The following is an 8920-nucleotide window of genomic DNA, read 5'->3' as shown; positions in this document are numbered from 1 at the left end:
GGAACCCCATCTACATATGTCCCCAAGTGAGTGTTTTCTCTATGTTTCTGAGGAACATGTATTTTAGGTTTGTTCCCAAGTCACATGTAGCCTTGGCATGCATACTGTCCAAACTAGTATGGTTACCTGTAGAAGAGTGATTTTCTCCCACCATAAGAAAGTAAGAGAATATATTCTTGCTTCTTTATGTACTATGCTATTTGATTAATATTGCTTTGAATTAGTATGTCTTCTGACTTACTAGGAAAAAAAGAAAGACAGAAAGCAAGGAAGGAAGGAAGGAAGGAAGGAAGGAAGGAAGGAAGGAAGGAAGGAAGGAAGGGAGGGAAGGAAGGAAGGGAGGGAGGGAGGGAGGGAGGAAGGAAGGAAGGAAGGAAGGGAGGGAAGGAAGGAGGGAAGGAGGGAGGGAGGGAGGGAGGAAGGAAGGAAGGAAGCAAGGAAGGAAGGAAGGAAGGAAGGAAGAAAAAGAAAAAGGAAGGAAGGGAATTGGCAGGGATTTATGAATTATTATTTTAAGTATGTCCTAACCCACAAAATGCTTTGAACCTGTCAACTAGATATGTGAGGCATAACCCAGGTACTGTATCGAAATAACTCAACTTGACATGAATCAAATGAAAAGCTGATAAAAGATATCTCAACCTCTTTTCTTTATATTCTTGCAAAAGACACTGAACAGTATCTTGGGGGTGTGCTCTTGATACATCAGTCATTCCTAGGGGGAAAGGAAGGTATAAAGAAGGACCCTGGAATTATCGTAACCCTACAAAGGCTGAAAGGGACCCGGGGATGGGGCAATTTAGCCTAAACCCCTTCTTTGACAAGTGAGGAAATTAAGATTACCAGGGAAATGAAATTATTTGTCTCAAATTTACCATGTTCTTTTCCAGATCTAAAGTTCTAATTCTCTGATCTCATGTTGTCTGTGTTTGCCACAGAAGTTGGCAAGACTGAATTGGTAGGGATAGAATCTCCAGTCAGTCTAGAAGAGTGAGTAATGATATTGTCTCCAGTTTTTTATCCTTGAAGTATAAAGAAGATTGCACTTTTACTTCATATCCCAGGCAATCCCCATTTGGCCCATCTGAGTTAGGTACCTATCTGAAAACGTGGGTTTTTCTATCTATGGCTTAAACCAGAAAAATCTAATAATTACCCTTCCTAGGAACCAAAGGGATTCACAAAAGACAGAGGAGTTGGAGTTAAACTGTTTATTTGTTATAATTTAGATGTTATGTTCATTCCAAGTCAAATAGACCTATGTTGACTTATGACACTCAATTTGAGTCCAACAAGGCTACACTTCCATTTCCAAGCAGAGTCCAAGTAATAAACAGGTTACAAAAATCAAAGGTTTTAGACCTATCAATAAATAAGACATAATAATAGCTTATTGAGACCTAGTTCAAGCTTCAGAGCCTAACAAAATTGTCAGTCAGGGACTAGTGGATAAACAGGGCCCGCGGTTCCCCAGACAACTTTCATTCTTTGTTGGAAATCCACTTTCAATCCAGTTCAACAAACATTTGTCAATTCCCTGATGTGTCAGACAGTGCGATTGGTACTGCAGATATAAGACAAAAAGGATGGGGGGAGTGGGAAACCTTCGTTGTCTTCTAGGAGTTTACATTCTAACTGGGGGCACAACATAGACACAGACAATTAAATATACAATATATCCAAAGGAAGGATAGGTACAATCACAACTGCTGGAATCAGGATGGTCTTCTAGTATTGGTGGGCCTCAATTTTGACTTTAAGTTGAGCCAGTATTGTTCATTTTATTTACATAATCCTTAACCCATTTGTCTTCAAGATGGGCACAGTATATTTTTCCCTTCTTCAGAGTAAACCTGTGAGAGAAAGTTCAAAAACCATTGTTAGAAGGTGGATAGGATAGATAGGAGGCAGAATTAATTCTCCAACAACAAAACAGGAAACTCAGTTTTCTTTATCACCTCCCTAAATCTGCTTCCTAGACCCTCTCCTTCCCATTTCTCCCCAACTCACCCATAAATGGATTCAGCCTCTTATAGCTTCTTTACAGACTGATAGCCAGTATGGTAACCTGTTCCTGCCCAACCATGCAATATATTCTGGAGGATCCTGGGCTCTGAGTGAAAGGACTGTCTTGCCCATTAGAATAACAGAGGATGGATAAATTATTATCAGTCCCATTCATGTCTTCCATACTTGGGGCAAAGTCTTATTTCTTTCCAGAACCTAATGACCCATAAATCTTCCCTTCCATCATTTCATCACAACCACCACCATCCCTCCCAGACATTTTGATTCTTCTTCTCATCATACTATAGGTTTCTTTCTTCATGTCACCTACATGATTTAGGCCTTTACTGCTCTAGGACTAGTCCATCTATCCCACTACTGCCCCTTTATTTTACAGAGGAGAAAATGAAGCCCAGGGAATAACTTGCCATTTTATCAGATCACAGAGAAGGCAAGCATCAGCAGTAAAAGTTAATTTCAGATCCTCTGACTCCTGAGCTAATGCTCCCACTGAACCACACTTCCTGTTTCACATCATCTGATTTCTGGGTACTTTGAAGAGACTATTCAGAAAACTAAAGCATCCTCCTCTCTCACAAAACTCCTTAGTAACTCTCCTGGCTCCTCTGCACTTCAGAGAGTCCTGTATGTAAATGTTTCAGAACAGGGAACTGGAGGTTCAATTCCCTCCCTGCAGTGCTTAATCTAAAGCTCTGATTCAACTAAGCCCCAGATCAGAGGGACTGATTCTAAAACAAGAGCACCCATTAGTGCCTAAACAGCTAAAATATGTTTCTACTCTCTGAGATTCTCCTTATTGTCATTATTCAATGGACAGTTTCATTTCTCATGGAGTGATTTATAGAGCCCCCATCAGTGTAGAACCATGTCTGGGACAAGAAACTTACATCACAGCCTTGTAGGAGCAGGAGGGGCTGGTGAAACCGTAGCCTTTGATGAGTTGGAGTGGAAGTTTCTTCTTCAGGAAGGCAAAGCAGCAGGTGGGCTTTGAATCTATCACTGTAAGAAAACCCCAGAAGACAGTCTGTACCTTGCCTCTTGTCAAGGAGCTTGCTCACCTCACCAATTACATTGCCATGATGCAGATATCTCCCAGATTATGCCCTGCTTGAGGATTGCTGGAGTAGGGCTACAGGGGCAGCTATGTAAGCTATCAGCCTCCTTAATCAGAAGCAAGTTGAAAAAAAGAAAAGAAAGTATCTAGAGGAAAATCACCTACATGTTCCATATATGAGAGAAGAGGTTCAGAACCCCAGGGCTCTTCAAGGACTTGCCTACCCTGCTAAAACGAATTCTTATCACCCACCTATACTAACAATAAAGTGATACTGCAAGGAGCCATGGAAAGACAATGAGGAGATATGAGTTTTAACCCTGTAAGGGACCTTCTATCACTTCAAAATCCTGCAATTCACCAAATCTCTCTGGGATCTCTGAGATAAAATGGAGTTGGACTAATAATCCTGAAGACTCTTCTTTCTAGCTTTAATTCTAAATCCATCAGTTTAGAGGGAGAAAGAGACAAAAAGTCCCCTACTTTCTAGCAGGTGATTCCTTCTACTTGATGTTTGCCATAAATCATTACCCCCAATATACCCTAAACCAAGTTGAGAAGTCCCCTCTTCTCTCTGATTTGCCTCTCTTTAGAGGGAAATTTTGCCTGAGGATTATGGGGAAGTCTCCAACACATGGGATCTGCTCTGTTTCTCTAAGGAATGGCATAGGGGCAAGAAAAACTTAAGTAATCAGCTTCATACTTACAACTACTGGTGAAGCAATCTTGGGGCCCCAGTGTTATAAGCAGAAGGCATAGCATGACCACAGGGGTGTGCTGCATCTTGGAGTGAACTGAGGCTTCTTAGGATGATGTGCCTTCAAGTTCTTCTGTATCCCCATCTCCCCAGGTCTAGAATATTTATACCCAACAATTGGGGTTTTCCCTGCCCATCCCTGCAGAGGTGGGGGGACTCACAAGAAGAAAGTTATTTATGATGCAATGACCACATGGAAAACTCCTTTTCCCTTCGAGAAGACTATGGCTCTGGGGAAAACTTACCCTCAGCAGAGGACAGATAAAGATCTTATATAGATGTGTGGTGTATAGATACTGAGTAAAGATAAATGGGTGTGGTGGGAACAACATGTGGGGGCAAGGGGCAGTGGGAAGCAGTGACTATCTGAGAAAAGTGCTTTTTTCCTCTTCTCCATCTTTCTCCCTTTCCTCTCTTCATTCTCTCTTTTCTTCTTCCTACTAAAAATAGAGCTCAGGTTTTCAATCGATTTATTAACATTGAATACTCTGAGTCACACACTTTGGTAGAAGTTGAATGTACACAAAGATTAAACAATCCCTGCCTTTATAGAGCTTTCATCCTATTGGAAGAGGCAGAATAGTTCCATTAAACATAAACAAAACATATACAAAATGGATATAAGGCAATTTGGGGTGATAAGAAGGCACTGGCAACTAGCAACTGGACTTCTGGAATATTCTAGTGGTCTCTTCTATACTCTGTATGTGGTTGCCAATTCATTCTAAAAATATGACACCTCAGTATATGAAACACTGAATAAAACAAATCTACAAGTATTTATTTTAACACCTACTATGTGCCAGTCACTGCTCTGGTTGCTGAAAATATAATAATAAAAATGAGACAGACTCTGACCAGGATCTTTAGACTTTTGTAGGAGATGTGTACCTAATATACATATTCTACTATATATATATATATATATATATATATATATATATATATATATATATATATAATAAAGTAATGAGGGAAAGCAGTAACAATTAGAAGGATCAGAAAAAGTGTCAAGCAGGAAATGATCCTTTAGTTGATTTCTATAAGGGCAGTAAGAAAAGAAAAGACAAATATATTTTAGGCAGGGACACAGATTTGGGAAGATGATCAGTATGAACAGCAGTATGTGTGCATGTGTGTATATTTCTTACCATGTGTATCACCATCCACACATATGCCCACATTGTGTAGCAGAGTGGGGAAGACAATATTGTAGGTTCTCTCTCATCATTGACCCTTTGCCCTAAAGATTTATAGCTTTGTCTCCTTCTTTGTACATACTTGGGAAATCTATTCCTTTTAGTATCTTTCTTCCCAATAAAGATATCAAGTACAGGCACAGGTGCTTTAGGATGACTCACTGTGTGCAGATCTCTGGCCTGGACACTAGAGGGAATAAAACCATGTCCCAGTTCCCTGACCTGAAACAGTTTACATGCATCTAAGGCCGAAGATGCTGAGTTCTTTTGGGGAAGCAGGATGCTTTGATTCTAGAGTCATTGTGGGAAGACCAGGGGGTCATCTGACATGGGTATTTGACTCTCAACACTGCCAACTTACTCTTTAAATAACATTGTATAGGTGACGTGACTTTTCTGGACTTCAGTTTCTTTAGCCTTTAGTCTTTAATTTAAGGGTGAGAACTGGTCTCAGAATCAAGAAAATTTAGGTTTATGTCCCAACTCTTACACATACCAGTTCATCAAGCTACTTAACCATTTAGTGCCCTGGGCAACTCTCTAAGACTAAGTTGCAGAGCAAGTGCCAATCTATATCTGTGAGGGAATTTCCTCATGGGGAGTTTCCTGTAATATTGAAATCATAAGTTTGAGCCAAAAAGAAAAGTTCAAGGGTTGGATTCCATAATCTCTTCAAGACATGTATATTGCTAAATTTATGACACTATGGCCCCAGGTCAGGGGTCATCAAGAAAGAAACTTGACATTAGTCTGTGGGAAAGGACAAAAAATCTAAATGATGACTAAAAGAAGTCTAAGAAGGGAAGAATTTCTTTGGAATAAAGTTCCATTCAGTTATGGGCTAAAATGAATGATTTGGCCTGGAATGGACTACACTGACACAGAAACTACTTCCTTTTAGGCAAAGAGAAGCAGTTGCTATAATGGAAATATGGATTACAAACCAGAATCCAACAATATGTTGCTTACTAAAAACATGCTTGAAATAGAAAGACATATACAGAATTAAAATAAGGGAAGGAGAGGAGTAGAATCTATTATATTTCAGCTGAAATAAAAGATTAGGGAAAGATAGGGATAGCCATCATTATTTTAAAGCCAAGCAAAAATAGATGTAAATAAAATAAATTAGCAAGGAAACTATATTTTACTAAAAGTCATCATAGAAAATGAAACAATATTAATGCTAAACACATATGCACTGAATGACATAGCACTTAAATTATTTTTTCTGAGGCAATTGGGGTTAAATGACTTGCCCAGGGTCACACAGCTAAGCAGTATTAATTGTCTGAGGTAATATTTGAACTCAAGTCCTCTTGACTTTAGTGCTGATACTATATCCACTGTGCCACCTAGCTGCCCCTTCATTTAAATTTTTAAAAGGAAAAATTTAATGAATTACAGGTGGAAAAGTATACTATACTAGTGGCCAACTTCAACTTTTCCTCTAAAAGCTTAATAAATCTAATCATAAAAATATTAAAGGAATAAATAAAATTTTATAAAAATTAGAGATGATAGACTACTGGAGAAGATTGAATAGGAATATAAAGGAATATAACCTTTTCTCACCTGTACATTCTACCATCACAGAAATCTACCATTATTAAAGTATTAAAAACCCCACAAGCAAATGCAGAAGATCAGAAACATTAAATGCATCTTTTTCAGACCATAATGGAATAAAAATTACATTCAACATAGGGCTGTGAAAAATAAATTAAAAATTAGTTAGAAACTAAATAGTCTAATATTAAAGAATGATTGGATAAAGAAAAGAATCAAAGAAATAATCAACAGTTTTGTTAAAGAGCATGACAAAAATTAGACAACATACCAAAATTTAGGGAATGAAGACAAAACAGTACATGTGGAAAATTTATATCTCTAGATTTTCATATTAATAAAAGACAGAAAAAGCAGATAAATGAATTGGGCATGTAGATCTTTTAAAAATACACACACCTTAGAAAAAGAGTGAATGCAGAATCTCTAATTAAGCACGAAAACAGCAATCCTAAAAATCCAAGGATAGGTTAAGAAAATTAAAAGTTAAACAAATTAATTAATAAAACTAGAAGCTAGTTTTATGAAATCAATAAGATAGATAAACCATTGGTTAATTTGATTAAATAAGATAAAGGAGGAAGCCAAAGTGCCAGTCTCAAAAATGAAAAGGTTTAATGTGCCACCTAAGAAATTATAACAATTATTAGGAATTATTTTGCCTAATTGTATGGCGGTAAAAAAGACAATCTAAGTGAAATTGCTAAATGTTTACAGATTAATAGAAGAGAAAATAAAATAAATGATTCTGTATAACTTAAATAACCATATCTAGGGGCAGCTAGGTGGTGCAGTAGATAGAGCACCAGCCCTGAATTCAGGAGGACCCAAGTTCAAATCTGGTCTCAGACACTTAACACTTTCTAGCTGTGTGACCCTGGGCAACTCACTTAACCCCAGCCTCAGGAAAAATAATAATAATAATTATATATATATATATATATATATATATATATATATATATATATATATATACACACACACACACACACACACACACACATATATGTATATATAAAAAAACTCAGCAGAAAGAGTGAGAAAGAAAAATTCTACTTAACATAACTGCAGATACTATAAAATACTTGGGAATCTATCAGCCAACACAAACCCAGGGTCTACTTGGACAAAAATTATAAAATATTTTTCATGCAAATAAAGGCAGATCTGAACAATTGGATAAATATTAATTGTTCAAGAGGCAGGCTGAGCCAATATAATAAAAATGACAATTGTACCTAAGCTAATTTACTTATTCAATTCAATTCAATACCAATCGTTTTATTGAGTTAAAAAATCATAACAAAATTCATCTGTAAGAACAAAAGGTAAAGAATATCAAGAGAATCATTGGGTAAAATGTTATAAAAAGAGGGTTAACAGTATGAGATTTGAAACTATGCTACACAGTGGTAATCATGAAAATAATTGGGCACTGGCTAAGAAATAAAATAGTTAATCAATGGAAAGATTAGATACACAATAAATGGTAGTAAATGATCCTAGCAACCTAGTGTTTCATATATGTCAAAGATCCAAGCTTTGGGAATAAGAATTCACCTTTTGAATTGTGGAGAAAACTGGAATACAATTAGACAGATAGAAGAAATAGATCAATATCTTATTGTGTTTACCCAAACAAGATCAAAATGGACAAAAGATTTAGACAAAAAGCATGATATCATTAATAAATTAAGGAATCATGGGAAAATGTTATCTGTCAGATCTATGGATAAAGGAAGAATTTAATACCAAGCAATGAGATAGGGAGAGTCACAGGAAATAAAATTGGATAGTTGGATTACATAAAATTTTAAAGGTTTTGCAAAACAACAACTATAACGAAAACAAAACAAAACAAACAAACAAAAAAAACAAAAACAAAACCTAATGTAGATAAATTAGAAGGAAAGGAAAAAACCGCAGGAAATTTCACATCAAATTTTTTGTGATAAAGATACAATTTCTCAAATATATGTGTAACTAAATTAAATTTATAAAAATAAAAGCCATTCCTTGGTTGATAAATTGTCAAAGCATATGGGTCTGCACTTTTCAGGAGAAGAAATCAAAGCTATCAATAATCACATTTCTTAAAAATGCTCTAGAGAGAATCAAATTTTTGTGATAAAGATATAATTTCTCCATTTTCTATATGGCTGAATCAAATTTATAAAAATAAAAGCCATTCCTTAGTTGATAAATTGTCAAAAGATATGGGCCTGCACTTTTCAGGAGAAGGAATCAAAGCTATCAATAATTTCACTTCTTAAAAATGCCCTAGACAGAGAATTCTTGGGAAAAGATGGAGTA

The 8920-nt window shown here is 36.4% G+C and overlaps 1 long non-coding RNA gene across 1 annotated transcript; it reads right to left on the bottom strand.

The window, feature by feature from the left end:
- Positions 1–1211: 1211 nt before the first annotated feature.
- Positions 1212–3901, bottom strand: LOC141541448 (uncharacterized). Its single transcript, XR_012481808.1, has 3 exons — positions 3790–3901; positions 2916–3027; positions 1212–1853 (listed from the first exon to the last, which is right to left on the bottom strand). It is a non-coding gene; the product is annotated as an uncharacterized LOC141541448 (long non-coding RNA).
- Between the last annotated feature and the right edge of the window lie 5019 nt (positions 3902–8920).

This window comes from Sminthopsis crassicaudata, chromosome 4 (genome assembly GCF_048593235.1).
Source record: "Sminthopsis crassicaudata isolate SCR6 chromosome 4, ASM4859323v1, whole genome shotgun sequence".
Lineage (NCBI taxonomy): Eukaryota > Metazoa > Chordata > Mammalia > Dasyuromorphia > Dasyuridae > Sminthopsis > Sminthopsis crassicaudata.
Note: the sequence above shows the minus strand (reverse complement) of the source record. Positions and strands in the feature narration are given on the sequence as shown.